Source organism: Hyla sarda, chromosome 8 (genome assembly GCF_029499605.1).
Source record: "Hyla sarda isolate aHylSar1 chromosome 8, aHylSar1.hap1, whole genome shotgun sequence".
Taxonomy (NCBI): domain Eukaryota; kingdom Metazoa; phylum Chordata; class Amphibia; order Anura; family Hylidae; genus Hyla; species Hyla sarda.
Window position 1 is genome coordinate 55,018,869 of NC_079196.1, and position 18,711 is coordinate 55,037,579.

Below are 18,711 nucleotides of genomic sequence, written 5' to 3' on the forward strand. Positions count from 1 at the left end.
CAAAACACCTGGCCACAATAAGTACTTACCTGTCAGACAGTAATGGAAATGCTTAGGAAGGATCTGTGCTTGTCTTGAAGCTAACTGGCTGTGTTGTGAGTCCACTATAACACTATCAATTTCTTTTTGTGAAATGACTATTTCCTTTTGGAGTTCCCTCCCTCCAACTACAAGACCCAGGATCCCTTGTTTGTAAGTGTGAGGTCACTTTTCTACCTTCTACGCATCAATCAGCCCCCCATTGAAGCACACCTGGGACAATTTCCTGCAGCCTTTTGGAGAATGATCTCCGACCACCCACCCACCCATCAGTCGCTCCACCCACTACTACTTTAAACACCTGACTAGTGATGTAATGTCTCGGGTCGCATTGTAACCTGGGAAAACGACAAAAGATCTCAGAAGAATTGTGAGACCACCATCAAACACAGGAACAGACACTATATTATGAACCACACCAAAAAATATATATTTAAAAACAAATGACATCACTTTTCTACATAGTCACCTACATTTGCGATGCAAGTCACATGAAATGCTCTACGACCAATTCCTACTCCTAACGCCTTCACCTTTTTAATGAAAATATAAAAATGTGGAAACCTTTTGAACTTTCCTCATATATAGAAATATTTTTTGTGAATGTAAACTTGTTACAATGAATAAATAAATCACGCTGTCTTTTCTATGACCTACACAAAACGTCATTTTATTTTCTTAGTACAGTCTGAAACAATAGCTCCTAAGTGCCACCTTCTGGCCATTCTTCTTACTACAGGATAGCTCTTTTCTGCTTCCTTTCTTTTGGTTTGCCTGTGCAGTAAAAGGCATTGTTTTCAAACCATGTGTCTCCAGCTGTTGAAAAACTACAACTCCCAGCATGTCGGGACAGCCTTTTGCTGTACGGGCATGCTGGGAGTTGTAGTTTTGCAACAGCTGGGGCACCATGTTTGGAAAACACTGGTATAAAGGCTGCAGTGCTCCTGGCAGCTCGGTATTTCTCACATTTTACTTGAGTCAGAAGGTTTAGGATACCGGGTCCTACCTCTCATAAATTTTGTTAGGGCACATATTATTATCCCCTACCGCAATAAGGCTGTGGATTTTGTCTATCTAGACCAGTGGTCTCCAACCTGCAGACCTCCAGATGTTGCAAAACTACAACTCCCAGCATGCCCGGACAGCCAAAGGCTGTCCGGGCATGCTGGGAGTTGTAGTTTTGCAACATCTGGAGGGCCACAGTTTGAAGACCACTGATCTAGACTTTACAAATGTATTTAATACTGCGCCATATAAAATCTTCCAGGCCAGTGGGTAAGTATACTAACCCCTCTGCTCGCTCCTGGTCTGGTGCCACTGGGCCACTTGTGCAAGAACAAATGCACGCAACTGCTGAGGCCAGTGTTTGTTATTGGAACGTCATCCCTGGGGGGGGGGGGGGGGGGAAGTATATCTTTTTTTTATTTGCTCTCCCATTACAGCAAAGTCTTGTGTTGGATGTATCCATTATACAATACAAAAAGCTGCTGCAGGTCTCTACATGCCCCAGCATGATATTATTTCATAGGTCCCATATGGTCCCAAAAATGTCACCTGATGACTACACTGAATGGATTTTAAATGATTACTGTGGACAACTGGATGGAGTGCATGAATGTTAAAGGGGTTTTTCCGGGACTAAATAATTGCCGGCCTTTCCACAGGGTGCCGAAACCCAGAACCCCTACTGGTCAGCTGTTCGGCACCCTGTACTACACAGTGAACTTTGCCTTTAAAAAGCCTTAAAGGAAAACTGTCACATGTTTTGTCCCGCACTATCCACAGGTACCTGTGGATAGTGCGGGAGACCCTGAACAATTTGAGTCCTACCTTGCCCGGATCCGCTGCGCCGTTTGCCCGTTACAGGTCTTTTTCTGTGTATTAAAATTAGCACTTAACTGGCAAAGGCGGGGTTACTGCCTTCAACTGCCACTGTGTTGTAACCGCCGCCCTGCCCGCAGCACCGCCCGGCTAATGAATATTCATGTATTGCCTTACTATGTTGTCACAAACTGCCTACACCCTTACTTCAGCGCTGCTCCGGACGAATGAAGCAGCGCTGAAGACCGCTTCCGGGTGTAGTGAGAAATCCCGCACATGCGCAGTAGCGTCCGGGACTCGGCCGATATGAGACAACATAGTAAGGGAATATATGAATATTCATTAGCCGGGCGGTGCTGCGGGCATGGCGGCGGTTACAACACAGTGGCAGTTGAAGGCAGTAACCCCGCCTTTGTCAGTTAAGTGCTAATTTTAATACACAGAAAAAGACCTGTAACGGGCAAACGGCGCAGCGGATCCGGGCAAGGTAGGACTCAAATTGTTCAGGGTCTCCCGCACTATCCACAGGTACCTGTGGATAGTGCGGGACAAAACATGTGACAGTTTTCCTTTAAGGCTTTTTAAAGGCAAAGTTCACTGTGTAGTACAGGGTGCCGAACAGCTGACCAGTAGGGGTGCTGGGTACCTGTGGATAGTGCGGGACAAAACATGTGACAGTTTTCCTTTAAAAAGAGAATTCTTGGACTAGTGAGAAATATATAGTTACATATTACGGTTGAAAAAAGACACATGTCCATCAAGTTCAACCAAGTGTTACTAGTTTATTGAATAACTAGTTTTAGAACATAGAGGGTAGTTATTAACCCCTTTACGACACAGGACGTAACTGTACGTCCTGGTGTTCTGGTACTTATCTTTAAAACTTTTCAATTCAATACATAAATCCCGCTGTCTTTCTGATGACCTACACAAAATGCAGAGGGAGGAGCAAATAGAGTGCAGTGCAGTAGTGACACCTAAAGTACTAGAAGGACATAGTGCGGGGAATTTACAGTTTGGTCTGCGTCACATATGGGTCCCCCCATGCCCCCCAAATGGTGCAGAGCTGCTATACCTTACTCTGGATCAACACTGTATAATTATTCACGTTTTTATTTTGTGATCAGTGACAGGTCATAATATTGGTAGTTTGGGCTCCCCAGGGCAACCTGAACTGGCTACTTGCCCCATATTCCAAGTAGGCACCATTTTTAACTGTATGTGCACCGGCTACAGGTCCCAAATGTTCTACACCAAGAAGAGGAGAAGATGATCTCTGGCCCAACGCATTTGTGGCGTCTCTCATTGAAGCCTTGTTCTGGCAAGGAGGAAACCCCTGGGGGAGAGGCTATCTAAAGTCATACTTGCCTTTTACTGGGGGTGGGGTCTACCATAAGTCATACATGCCTATTTGGGGGAGGGGGGAGTAAGGGAGAGAAACGACCTAAGAATATGCCTACCTACCTAAAAACATACCTACATAGTAAGGAAACTCCCTGCCTATTGTGGGGGACATACCTGTGTAATGGGGGAACAACCTAATTACTTTGGGAAGTATACAGTACATACCTAATGGGGGAACTAACTGCCTAAACCTAACTATGATGACCTATAATTATTATAATAATTATGAGAAAATCTTGATATGATACCAAAGAAATGTAGATAAACGCATCTCAACAGACATTATTGGTTCTCAATAAAATTATTAATGTCAGGATTCGGCAGGCTGGAGGTGGATCCTCTGTGCCAGAGAGGGATTGGCATGGACCGTGTCGGTGGACCGGTTCTAAGTTGCTACTGGTTTTCACCAGAGCCTGCCGCAAAGCGGGATGGTCTTGCAGAGGCGGTAGCAACCAGGTCGTATCCACCAGCAACGGCTCAACCTCTCTGACTGCTGAGATAGGCGCGGTACAAGGGATTAGACAAGAGCAAGGTCGGACGTAGCAGGAGGTCAGGGCAGGCAGCAAGGATCGTAGTCAGGGGCAACGGCAGGAGGTCTGGAACACAGGCTAGGAACACACAAGGAATGCTTTCACTGGCACAATGGCAACAAGATCCGGCAAGGAAGCGCAGGGGAAGTGAGGTATTATAGGGAAGTGCACAGGTGAAGACACTAATTAAAACCCATGCGCCAATCAGTGGCGCACCGGCCCTTTAAATCGCAAAGACCCGGCGCGCGCGCGCCCTAGGGAGCGGAGCCGCGCGCGCTGGGACAGCACAGATGGGGAACGAGTCTGGTAAGCGGGTCGGGATGCGCACCGCGAGCGGGCGCGTCCCGCATCGTGAATCGCATCCCGGCTGGGGACATTATCGCAGCGCACCCGGTCAGCGGGTCTGACTGGGGGGCTGCAAACAGGAGAACGCCGTGAGCGCTCCGGAATAACAATTAAGAGTGTCATGTGCTACTTACAATATTCTTAGTAATATATCATTGTGGTAGTGGGAATGTAAACATTCTGGCGGTTATTGCTGGGTGGGACAGTCTGTATGGTCTGAAAGTAGTATAGATATAATTGGTGCAGTATTACAATTTCAATCCCAATAGGAAAACCACTGCTTATCCTTTGTGAGTCAGAATTAGTGACAATGCAGCAGTTATCTCAATAGTTTACTATTATTGTTGCACACAGTGTTGCCAAATTCTTATTAGACATAGCTTGAATCTATTGGGCCCTCTAGCAGATCATACTGAGCCCCAAGAGCCTAACAATGACACCGACAATGATGGCCACCCACTTTTCTTAGGACGGTATAAAAGGTCCCCTACAGAAATACTTAAATGTATCTGATCCATTTACACAATACAAATATACATTAATGTGATCTGATTCTCCTGTACCTTTTAACCATGAACACTTCGATGTTTTATGCAGACTAGAAACATTGATTGAATAGCTATAGCTACAGATTATTTTTTCTCGCTGTCTGTGTACTGCACCTCTCTGTACCTGCAAAAATAAAATAAACATTCAAAATTTTTGTCTTTTTCCCACTGAATTTTGGCCTGAAATTACATTTTGTATAAAGCATGGAGAACATTCAGGACAGAGTAGTCACATACTGTAAGTTTGGATAGGGAATTCAAGCAGAATGAGTGTTGGGTCATAAGGGAGGTCAAATGAGGCAAATGCCCCAGGGGCTCCACCATCTGTTTTGAAGATAAGATTATTTTAAATGGGTCTTGTTATAGTAAACTGTTTACATTATAGAGGCTATTAAATGGCCAAAAGTCAATTTTGATGCTGGCGATTGGTTGTCCCCAATTTCCACATTCTGATACCATATAAACTGACCACCGGAGAAGAGGCTAAACAAGATTTTACTCCAATGTGTTGCCTATCTGTCTGGGCAACAAAGCAATAAATATTATAATATTATAATAATATTTCGTCAGGGGCCTGACGAAGCACCAAAGGGTGCGATACGGCTGTGGCCCTGACGTCTGATGCCCCCAGTAACATCTCAGCCTCCCCGTCCTCCCACCGCCTGACCGCGATGTTACATGTCTGATCTCCTGGAACTGGTGAGCTGCTCCGTAATTCTTTTTCTTATGTGTTCAAATATTATAATAAGTTTTAGGGACTCTTCACTCTTTTACATCTCTTTCCTTATTGACTTCTCTTTTCTTTCTTGGCCCTTCAGTTCCTCCTACTTTCTGCTTTTCTACTTTCGATTTATAATTCTACTTCTGCAAAGCCACGAATAGCGGAATATAACAATAAACATTCATAACAATACTATACTAGTAGGTGTACAAAAAGTATAATAGGTTTTTTTATTGAAAAGAGAGGATCCAGCGCGGACTTCGTACAAATAAGAACTTCTTTATTCAGGTACCAACAAGAACAGGATGAAGTGATGCCTTTCAGCCAGATAGACAAGTCTTACTCATACTAAAACCTTTCTGGATATAATGGGTTTAAGTAGGCGGAACATGAACCATCGGACAGGTGCACCTGAGCTCATCTGGATCACATGTTCCAAAGATGGTGTCTGCCCCTTAGAGACCAAAGTTACATAGTAGTACTACCATTAAAATGTGTATTTAAACATATACCAACAATCACATAGTATGTCAAAAACATGTGCAAGGGGTACAAGTACACAAACAGATGTACGTAAAAACATATAAATATAAAACACATACAATGCGCTTACTTGATCTCCCAAGCAAGCACATTTGTATTGAAGCAACCACAAATAACCAATGGACTGAGTGGGAAACGAACCAAACAGGATATATATAGAAAGTATAAGAAGATCCATACAATTGATTTATAATGAAAGTTTATATGTAGTGTCATGGGTCGCTTCTCACCCAGTACAAAGTGACATAGAAAGCTGGAACAATGAATATAAATACAATTGAAGAAAATATAAGAGCGTATATAGTACTAGCAACAAGATAAGATACTTTAATAATAAATTGTACATATCTCAGGAAAGGAGAGAGTATATTAATAATGCAACACAACATCTACCGTAGTCGCCTATTTAGACCCCTAGGAAAATAAGTGTCCAATTCCAAAATCCAGAACATTTCTCTATCCAGAATATTTTGTTTATAATTGCTGCCTCTGGTTGGAGAGGACACTTTTTCAATGCCCTGCAGGAACATAGTTGTATAGCTGCCTTCATGTTTTTGTGCGCAGTGTTGTGACACCATAGAGGTATTACGAGTGCAAAAATTTGGGATATCCGATAGGTGTTTTCGTGTTCGGATTTTCAGTTTATTTGTAGTGCAACCCACATATTGCACTTTACACTGCCTACAAGAAAAAAGATAAATGACATTAGGGGTATTGCAATTAATATACTGTTGTATATTATATATTTTGCCTGTACTATATGATGTGAACTGTGCAGAGAGGTTTTTTTTAGTGTATGGGAAACATAGGGCTCATTTTGGGCTACCTATATCAGGTGATTTATGGGTAACTATGTAATTTAACCCTCCATACACTCATCTTGCAATTAAGTTACAAATACGGAAGCTAGACACATAAAAGACATGTAAAGCATCTGCATGACCTAAAAAGTAACTTTTTTTTCTAAATAAAAACAATTGCAAAAGAAAACACAGACACAAAGATATTTTAATCAATAATATAAATCTGAATGGCATAATTAATAATCCTATTTCTGTACACTGAGGAACAAAGGCAGTTTTACAATATTCATTCGTGCCACCAACATAGGAAAACATTGTAACTTGAGGCCATAACTTCATGGAAAACTAGCAATTGATTCTGAAACCCGAAAAGGTCAACTAAACATAACAAGTGATGAATAAAGCATAAAACTAATACTCATAAAGCATTTACATACATATAATTATTAGAAAGAAATGCTGGAAGCTGTAATTCACTTTTATGTGGACGACAGGACCTTCTTGGGAGTCCCATACAATACACCCACGGGCAGAAATATCTGGTGTATAAAGGAACTACTTTCACACTGCCATTGTGCCCCATCAAAAACGTCTGTTAAAGGGGTATTCCAGGCAAAAACTTTTTTATATATATCAACTGGCTCCAGAAAGTTAAACAGATTTGTAAATTAGTGCATAAGAAGAAAAATGAAAGGTCGGCACTCACCGGATTTCCAATTCAGCAGGTTTTATTGCACAATACTCACAGCCATAGTACAGTTCTAGGGGAGACGACGGATGGTAACAAAGGGGGGTACCACAGAGAGGCGACACCAGTGTTTCGCACTTAGTAGTGCTTCAACGGGCCTCAACGGAGGCCCGTTGAAGCACTACTAAGTGCGAAACACTGGTGTCGCCTCTCTGTAGTACCCCCCTTTGTTACCATCGGTCGTCTCCCCTAGAACTGTACTATGGCTGTGAGTATTGTGCAATAAAACCTGATGAATTGGAAATCTGGTGAGTGCCGACCTTTCATTTTTCTTCTTATGCACTGATGTCATATTCTACGCGAGTCTGAGCACCACCGAATCCTCCCCCCGCAACAGCGACTTAGTGTCCATCAGCTCCCAGGTACAGAAGTTAGCAGTGCCGAACATCTTCTACATACGTAGATTTGTAAATTATACAAAATGTGGAGAGGCTCTTGTGGAAAGTTTCCCAAATGACCTGGGCAGCTCAAACTGGCACCTGTACCTAAGGTGTCTGCAAAAGGCTACTAAATGAAAAAGATAATTGAGGCTCAAGGTCTATAGATAAAGTACACACTTGTTTATTGATCATAAAATATTAATTATGAATTATTAAATATCAAACTGACAATCCGGGATCACAGGGCCCTTGTGTATCCACAGAGTCAGAGAGATTTCAGATGAATAAAGTATATATCATATAAAATTATAAAATATATAAGACCCCTCTAAATATAATAAATAATATATAATTGATAATAAACAATATATTATATTATATATAGCAGCTTCTTCAGATTGGCACTCCAAATGTCAATGTATGTGCCATAGAGCTATTAATCAATGTCCATTAAAGTGCAGTTGCAGTCATAGAAAAATCACAGTTCCTCACACTAATTGTGTGTCTTTTGCACTGTAACAATTATGTAACAGTTATGTGTCAATCAGGTTTCCCCACATCAAAGATCGCCAGTGCAACAATGTTCCTCAATGTAGCAATCTGGAAACAATATCAGGATACTGTATTTGCTCAGTCAAATAGCGCTGGTTAAAATAGTAAATGCCGGCAATTGGTTTAAACTAATTCTCTCACCAATCTTGATGTGGGATGAAGATGTTGTAGTGACCGCTCAGTGCTTGTTGGAGGCGATGTGTAGCAGCCGTCTGTACCCGCTCTCTGGCCGGAGAGTGCACCGCTGGAGTCTCGGCCAACTCCCAATTCTGCGGAGCTTTCGGATGGTGGGCAATGTTCTCAGCGACCCCCCCTCCCCCATAGAGACTTTTAAGACCACCTATATGCCTATTACTATCTGCAGTCTATAGAAATCACATACAGAGAATAGCCTCCTGAACGCGCCGTCCGAGACTAGGAACGCGCGCTATCTCCACGAGGACGCCACTCAGGAGCATCTGCTTGTGGAAACGCTGCAGCCCCTGAGAACATTTCCCACCATCCAAAAGCTCCGCAGAATTGGGAGTTGGCCGAGACTCCAGCGGTGCGCTCTCCGGCCAGAGAGCGGGTACAGACGGCTGCTACACATCGCCTCCAGCAAGCACTGAGCGGTTACTACAACATTTTCATCCCACATCCAGATTGGTGAGAGAATTCCAATATTTTTCTATGCACATAGTTTAAACCAATTGCCGGCATTTACTATTTTAACCAGCGCTATTTGACTGAGCAAATACAGTATCCTGATATTGTTTCCAGATTGCTACATTGAGGAACATTGCACTGGCGATCTTTCATGTGGGGAAACCTGATTGACACATAACTGTTACATAATTGTTACAGTGCAAAGGACACACAGTGTGAGGAACTGTGATTTTTCTATGACTGCAACTGCACTTTAATGGACATTGATTAATAGCTCTATGGCACATACATTGACATTTGGAGTGCCAATCTGAAGAAGCTGCTATATATAATATAATATATTGTTTATTATCAATTATATATTATTTATTATATTTAGAGTGGTCTTATATATATTTTATAATTTTATATGATATATACTTTATTCATCTGAAATCTCTCTGACTCTGTGGATACACAAGGGCCCTGTGATCCCGGATTGTCAGTTTGATATTTAATAATTAATAATTAATATTTTATGATCAATAAACAAGTATGTACTTTATCTATAGACCTTGAGCCTCAATTATCTTTTTAATTTAGTAGATTTGTAAATTACTTCTATTAATTTTTTTTAATCCTTTCAGTACTTATGAGCTTCTGAAGTTAAGGTTGTCCTTTTCTGTCTAAGTGCTCTCTGATGACACCTGTCTCGGGAAACGCCCAGTTTAGAAGCAAATCCCCATAGCAAACCTCTTCTAAACTGGGCGTTTCCTGAGACACGTGTCATCAGAGAGCACTTAGACAGTAAAGAACAACCTTAACTTCAGAAGCTCATAAGTACTGAAAGGATTAAGATTTTTTAATAGAAGTAATTTACAAATCTGTTTAACTTTCTGGAGCCAGTTGATATAGATATATATATATATATATATATATATATATATATATATATATATATAAGTTTTTGCCTGGAATAGTCTCTTTTTTTGTGTGTGCTTTTAACGGCCGTTTTCATGACATGGGCACAATGGGCAACAACGAGTGCCAACGGCTTCCATTTACCATTATGGGGTCTGTCAGGCACCGTTGTTTTTTGATGGGTATAGTGGGATAAAAAGATAACACAAGCAGTAATTCTCCCGCTATTCTCCCCAGCTCCCCTGATGGGCGTCACACAGCCGTGTCATAATGGCAGTGTGATAGAAGCCTTATTTTAGCACAAGTAGAGAGGGTTACAGTATATGTAGTATTGTACTGCAGAGAAGTGCCACTAGACAGACAATCACTTCATGCACATCAATAACATAGTTATTGGCCCCAATGCGACATGTGGGTTGAATGTTCACTGCGGTCATTTACAGACATTTCCCAGTAAATTGCATATACTGCATGTTTATTGTGTTATGATTGCTAAAGAAAGGCTGTTGTAATCTTAAAGTATTTTAAACCATTGTAATGTGACCAACTTCTGTATTATATATATATATACATGAGCAACCAAAATAACTGATATGAAATATATACTGATCCCCAGTACACATACGTTATGTTATCCTTTTACCAGGGTCATAGAGTCAGTTCACTAAAATGAATTTATTATGTTATAACATGCGATAATACTTATACTCAACTTAAACTATCTTCAGTGGCCACAAAAGATATGAGTTCAATCTTCAAATAAACGATTTCATGAAATCCCATAGAACGTTATACACCGTTCACAAAGAATTGATCAAAGACATGAAAGAAATTAAACCAAATGATACTCATGAAAAAATTATAATTTTTTTTAATGAATATAAAAATCCTTTGTTCCATTTTGTCTTCATTCGCCCTACACTTTCTCTGGAGGAGAAGTATTTCTATAGGAAAATGAGAAGATTAGTATCAAATGAAAAAATACAGTTTGCCTCTCAACCGGTCAGCAGCAAAGCGGAGCTCTTGCTCCATACAAATCTTTCCCCATCTCATTACCGTCTTCGTGCGTCGAATATTCCTTTAATAAAAATGTATAAAATATTACCTGGATTTTGGCCAATGTTCCAGAAGATGAAAACATAATAACACATGGAATAAAAGGTTAAAAGTCTGTTAAACAAACTTCTTTAAAAGACCCAACACAAAGTAAAAAAAAAATGTCAAATATTATCCACCAAAGGATCTAAAAAGTTTTTTTTCCCTCTGTTTTCTATATCTGCTCCTTCTTTAAAAGGTTGTTTCCTAATAGAAGAAAAGATATTTTTTATGGGTGACAGTTTATGTCCCGTTGACAAGGAACCTTTATCTCTTTGTTAATTCTTACCTCTATAGCACATTTCATCTTCAGCCTTGGATGAATAGGTTACGAAGAATTATAAGGATATTCCATCAAATAATATGCATGAACCTTTTATAGACTATTATGAGGATATAATCCATTGTGACAAGACGAAGTGTTAAGGCCAATTTTCATTTCCTTGGCATGGTCCATTACATTGTGACCATTCTACTTTACTTTTTCAATGCTTTGTACTCAACACAAAAGAAGATCTAATCATGTTTCTTGAGAAAGACCATCTTCCCCCTCTTTTGTGTCACATAACCAAAGTCACCGTGGATAAGAAGTATGGTAATATCTTGTATAAGTACCAGGCCCCCAAAAAGGTGCCTTAGAACTTTCACTATTATCCTTCTTGCGTTTTCTTCTTATTTCTTTAGAGCTCTTATCTTTCATTTTTTTTCATGATTTTCCCCCAACACTTTAATGACATCTCTTAAGAATCTACTTTTCAAATCGTGCTTTCGAAGGCCTTCTTTTTTTTTTTCATACGCTGCTCAGATATGAGGAGCCGAGGATATGTCTATCCAAAGCACAATTTCCTTTTCAAATCAATAAGGAACCCAAGAGAAATATAAGAAGCCCGAGTATGACCAGGTGCCCCTTAGTGAGAACTCTCCCTTAGAACATTGACATGTTGACGAATTCAGTACCTGGTGGATATCTCTTTATCCTCCACATTTGCCGGAGCAAGGCCAAAGGGGTGCCTCACAAGATACAGCAATGCTGTGGAGCAGCTTCTTGGATAATGGCTTTCATTTAAGAAGCACATATATCTTTGTTCTTTTTTTTCTTGTTTCTATATATCTTTTGGGAAATAAGATAAAAAAAACTTGAAAGTTTTGCCATTTTGGGCACTTTGTAAAGTTGACCAAATCCAAAATTTTGTCCTAATGACACATTATTATTTTTTTATTAAAACTTTTGGGCTATGCTGTATATTGTTTTGAGTTATTTTTATTAAAACTATGATGTATATTGTTTTGAGTTCTGTTAGAGAATCTAATTATGGGTTAACCTGATGCCACAGTTACATTCATATTGCACAACTTGGCTGTTTCTACTCACCCTAATTCTAGTTAGGGTTAGAGATAGACTTTTATTCATGCTGTATAATTCGACTATATAAAATGCTAAAAGCTGTTATCTGTTCATATCTGCAGAGATAATTTTACTACGTTCTGCATTTGTATGTATTAATAATATTAATAATAATAATTTTCCTTAATTTTCACAAGAGCAGAAAATGGTGACAGGTTAGTTTAAGAAGAACAATTCAACAGTTGCAGAATTCAAATATTTAGGATTTTACAGTTGTTTAAATTTCCCAGCAACTTCGTAGCCTAAAACTTGTCAGGGACTACAGCAGATCAGGATACAAATTTGCTATAAGTCCAATTTAAGTCTATGGGACATCAGGCAAATCCATATCCGGACCACTGTAGTCTTGTGCAAGTCATGGGTTACAAAGTTAGCAGGAAATCTGAACAGATATCCTGCCGCCAAATCATGATTGCAGTTATGCTTTAAATGGGTTATTCAGGCATTTTTAAGTGAGGATCATCGGGATACGTCATAAGTATTAGACTCTCACGACTCCTATCTAAGGCCATGTTCACAGATTGGAAAGTCCGCACGGAGATTCTGCTGCAGTATAGTCCCGTTGAATTCAACAAGATTCTGCTGCACTGTGCACATGGCAGAATTTACGGTACAGAAATTCTGTTTTCCGTGTCCACAGTAAGAATGAACCTGTTAATTCTTTCTGCGGACACTGCATGGAATGCATAACCCTCTATGAGAAGGCACATTCCTGTGCAGTCTTAGCGCCAGCACCCGCAGTCACCGGAATATCTGCACTGAGATGTGAACATAGCCTAAAGGGACATGCAAGCACTAACATCCATTTATCAGACGCAGCTACTTTCAGTACAAGCTATGCCTAGAATCATAGATCAGTCCTTTTGACAAGTGAATTTAATCTCTGGTGAACTGCGGCCCTTTCAAACAATAGATCGGTGAGGATTTGAAAGTCAAACCCCATCTATCTAATACTGATGGCCTAGCCTACAAACAGACTTCAATTTTAAAGTCTTAAAAAATCCTTTTCAAATGTAATTGTTGGTAAAGTAAAATATTTTACTTATATTAAATTTGAGCATAAAGCACAATGCTGTATTTGTACTTATATTATGATTCCTTAGAGACCCCAGACACTTTTGTGAGAATGATTAAAAGCATATGGGGGATTTATCCAGCTAAGTCTTTGGTATGCTTTTTTTCATGGGGTGTTTTTTTTTGCTCTTTGTTTTACCTTGTGAATAAATTTGTCGCACGTATGGCAACATGAGGGGAATCACCACTGGAGTTCATTTTCCAAGACAGCTCTGAGTTGGTGTAGGTTTAAGGTGTGTGTTGATAAATTCATGACCACCAAGTTGAAAATGAAAAAAGCCATATGTGTGGGTGTTTGGAAGTTTTGCCATTTCTGCCTAACTGACAAAAAAAGTCACAAAAGTCACAAAAAAGAAAAGAAAAAAAAAAAAAAAAAACAGGTGCACATGCAACAAATGTATGGAAATCTGAGACAAATGTATGGGGAAAAAAAAGCCATAAATTATAAATGATAAATCTCTGTCTATAAGATAAAAAATCCCAGATAGAAGCTTCTGCTCTTCCTGTGGTCGTCTGGTGTCAAGGATTTGGAAAACTTTAAGGAAAATCAGTAAAAAAACAAAAAGAAAGAAAAACCGTAAAATACAGTGAGATCTCTCCAAATGACTGCCTCTTTAAAAAGACTACCCCTTACCCGGACTGGATTTTCTGTGACCGATTTTCAGTTCCTTCTATAAGACCACTTTTTTGCAAATTTGATCATCTCAAAGAGTTATTGCTAAATATAGAGGATGGATCTTTATACCAAGGTAACAACATGTTCACCAGGCCCATGAAGATGAAGAGGGTGCTAGACTCCTAAAACATGTTGTTCTGTTATCTTTGAATCAAGACCCATCATCTATATAGGGGTCTGGTAGGACAGGAGTGAGCACAGAGAAGTGCTAGTCCCACCCTCACTTACTAGATTTGTCCCTACCGGTGCGTCAGATGGGACAAAGATGATGCAGGATTATATTCTGGATGGTATGATGACCCCTAGTTGTGTTTTTTTTTTTAGAAGCCATGATTTCTATAAAAAGGAAATACAAATTTCCTTTTTATATGTTTATATGTTTTGCCAAGATCTACAAAATATAAAAAAGTTTTTGAATCTGACCGTGCCCCTTTAAAGTATGTTCAAATACATGCAAGGTTGGGTATATTTTGGAGTCAGGAACCCCTTCTGCACCATGACCATTACACTTGGAATTAACCTATTCAACAACCCAGTCAGAATTGTAACCAGTTGGAGGAAGCTGCTGTAGGTACATGTTGGCAGCCTAATTTCGGTATCTTTTGGCAGACTCTTTCTATACAAGCATACACAAAAACAGGCCATCTGCCCACTGTCAGATTCAGAGCTGTTTTATGAAAGCAACATATGGACAGTTTACACAGGGATGAAAATAGGTTTTCCTAACAACAGAACTAAAGCATAGGAGCCCAAGTGCAATCCAATATTAGTGAGGCCACATGTGTGTCTTATGTGCATTCTACATAAAATCTGCACCAGAACCTGTAGGAAACATTCAAATCATATTAGTAAATGTGTTAATGCAAAGTCCAGGCCACAACTAGGTTGTCTGCATATGTAGGTTTTTGAAACTTACTATAGTGTAGGGTCACACATGCCGTATTTTGCTGTGCATTTGTGGCTGCACAGTTTCCTACTCATTGAAGTCAATGGGTAGCAAAATCAGGTGTGTATTTTTGCTACCCATGTCATAAAAGTTTTTGTTGGCCGAGCTCTGAGAGTTCAGACTCTGACCAGTCACAAAAACGAGCTGGGAGAAGTGTAGGCTTACTGCATTCTCTTCCAACTCTTTGTCACATGACCAGGATGGACCCATAATGTAAATCTATGGGGCTGTCCTGGTCTCATAGACATGGAGCTGGGAGAGAAGCACACATAGTTTTTTTTTTTTTCAGTAGCATATGAATGGATTTTTTTTTTTTTTTTTTAAATACCTATTCAGATACTTGCAACAATCAGAAATTTCTGTAACAAAGCTGCCACATGTGAACATACACTTTGAAGTCACTTTTACATGGAGGAGTTTGTAAATGTGTGCAATACAGATACACAATAGAATGGATGATTGTGCCTTAGTAAGTCATCAGTACAGATATAGATTTGTCTGGTGGATGGCTGGAACTTGTAGTCCTTATGTCGGTCAAGGTTTGTGTCACACTGGCTCAAGGACTTCAACAAAGACTTCTGACACTTTATGGGATGGCACAGTGATGAGGGGTCTGCACTGCAGGGGAGGGTTTGTGTTGTTCCCATGGGGCACACCTTGTATAGTGTCTGACCTGATGGTATTTTGGGGTGTCTGTGATAGAGAGGAACAGAATAGAAGGATTGGTATCTTAAACAAGTCACAGTCTTTACTGAAATAGCTAATTCTTTCCTAATAAGAGACACATTCTGTTGAACACATATACGGGGCAGGTGATGTTCCTGAAGCAAGGTAAGTCACAAACCTGGTGTATACTTGGGTAACTGGAACATGTTCTCTATACTCTAGCCCTTCAGCTTGCCACTAGTCCCTTCATCTTTTTTTCTAAAGTGGGCGTCATTAGAATCCAGGTAGAGATCAACAGTGGCATCCAATATCCATTTTTCTCCCTGGTAATACATCTCCCAATCATTGGGTACAAAACAGAAGAGTGCTACCTTCTAGCAGATTCAGGATAAGGATCCATTTCTACTGACTAGATTGCACCCTGCACCTAATTGACAGGCTAGCTAGCAGGTCTCTCAGCAGAAAGGCTGCCTGCCTCAGCACATCCTCCCACTAGAGAGGCTAGTCTCAACTGATCTAAAGGGAGCTTTTCACAGTCAGCATAAAACAGATGCAGAGAAGGTGCCAGGACACCATGCTTAACTATGAACCACTTGGGCATCTAGAGAAATTATATTTGAAAAAAGCAGCTTGGAGCCAGGTAACTAATTATTAGGGCGGGACCGTGCTGCTTCTTTAAACTATGATTTTTCTAAAATCGACAACCATTTCAGAGTAAATCATTGTGTCCCGACATTACACCCTTCACCTGTTCCCTGCTGCCTGTGGTTTGGGCAGCATAGAACACGTGACAGGTTCCCTTTAACTTTCTCCCCTCTAAGTAGAGCGGCAGCCTTTGACCAAGCTTCTCGCTCTGGAAGAATTCCTTTTTAGGTTTATTTGTATGTTAACTCTTCATCTCCCAGCCATACCTGGTACAAGAAAAGTTACAGTGCATAAAATACATAAAAAATTAGAAAACAATGCAAATGTGTAAAATACATATAAAATAAGAAACTTGCTGGACCCGGTGGGACACTGCTTTATGACATAAGCTAACATACCCGAATATCCTGAATAAAACTATGAAGACAATGTGTAAGATTTATCCAAACCTGTCTTGAGGAAAAGTTGCCGAGTTGCCCATAGCAACCAATCAGATCACTTCTTTCATTTTGCAGAGGCCTTGTTAAAAATGAAAGAAGCGATCTGATTGGTTTCTATGGGCAACTGAGCCACTTTTCCTCTGGACAGGTTTTGATAAATCTCCCCCCAATATTATTATATTTATCAGTATTATTTTATATATTTATTATTATGATGATGATATTAATAATAGTAATAATAAGAGTATCGTAAGTAATAACTATGACGACAATGGCTGTTCTGTGTGATTCCTCCATTCTCCAATTTAACCCCGTGTTAAGAAGGAAAATGACTTAATTAAGAAAACTTTTCTTGCTGAGCTCTGGGCTGTAATTCAAAAGCTCACATGGCGACGAGCAAATCTTGAGAACATCAGAAGTTCGACGATCTGAACTTTGCAAGGCAATGATAAGTAACCTCAATGCATCCCCGGGAAGCCACTATAATGGGAAGATTATATCTATTGTATAAACTACGCTCTGAAGGAACGTGTGAAAGTAATTATCGGGACTTGTAAGTCTTACTATACTCAGAAAAACATTTCTACCATTATGTGCAGAAGCCGACCGGTGAAATAATGGAGAAGATTGGAGTAGTAATATATTAGGTGCCATAGTAGCATACAGCAGAAGGAATACTGAATAGGATTTGGGTTACAGGATTTCAATACAATAAATACTGTTCTCAAGTCCAACATTCAGCAGTAGGAAATACAATATACTAGAAAGAGAAAGAACATTAGGATTTATGTTTATACAGGGTATTATGAGATTTATATCAGAGTTACTACATTGTAAAGATGTATTCAGAAATTGGTTAGCAAATGTTTTAGACCTTAATAAAAAATTTAAAAAAAGGACATTGGTGGATATATATTATACAGTAGATTCACATGTGACCTACTAAAAAGGTCACAGTCACATTGCAACATTTGTTATTCCATATGGGGAATAATATTACAATCACAGAAATTACAACATGGTTGTAGCTACTGTAGATAAGAGATAGATAGATAGATAGATAGATAGATAGATATGAGATAGATAGAAAGATAGATAGATAGATAGATATGAGATAGATAGATAGACATAGAGAGATAGATAGATAGATAGATAGATAGATAGGAGATAGATATGAGATAAATAGATAGACATAGATACATAGATAAATAGATAGATATGAGATAGATAGATATGAGATAGATAGATATAGATATTAGATAGATCGATAGAGAGAGATTAGATAGATAGATGGGCATAAGGCTATCCTTCATATAAGATAGGACCAGGGATTATTCATAGTATTTAGGATATGGGCAGACTAGATGGGCCAAATGGCTCTTATCTTCCAACACTGTCTATGTTTCTATAGATAGATACATAGATAGACAGACAGATATATTGATATGAGATAGATAGATAGATAGATAGATAGATATGATATAGATATTATTTTAGAAGACTTAAAAGGTAGACAGACAATATCATAGAACAGAAGGCTTTGGTGTATAGAGAGAGGTATTAGCAGTAGATAGGGAAGTGATCATGGGTGTATAGGGAGAGTTGTTAGCAGTAGAGAGGGAACTGCTCATGGGTGTATAGGGAGAGGTATTAGCAGTAGATAAGGAAGTGCTCATGGGTGTATAGGGTGTATATGGAGAAGTATAACCAGTAGAGAGGGAAGTGCTCATGGGTATAAAGGGAGAGATATAACCAGTAGAGAGGGAAATACTCATGGGTATATAG

The 18,711-nt window shown here is 39.5% G+C and overlaps 1 protein-coding gene across 3 annotated transcripts in view; it reads left to right on the plus strand.

The window, feature by feature from the left end:
- Positions 1-1,871: 1,871 nt before the first annotated feature.
- RAPGEF4 (Rap guanine nucleotide exchange factor 4) overlaps positions 1,872-18,711 on the plus strand; it is a 467,767-nt gene continuing 450,927 nt past the window's right edge. Inside the window, exons 1-2 of one of the 3 annotated variants that reach the window (XM_056536334.1) lie at positions 1,872-2,347; positions 5,258-5,386. The gene's annotated coding sequence lies outside the window, so the exon portion shown is untranslated. The remainder of the gene's footprint in view (positions 2,348-5,257; positions 5,387-18,711) is intronic. The other 2 variants (XM_056536336.1, XM_056536335.1) reach the window with 2 other exon arrangements.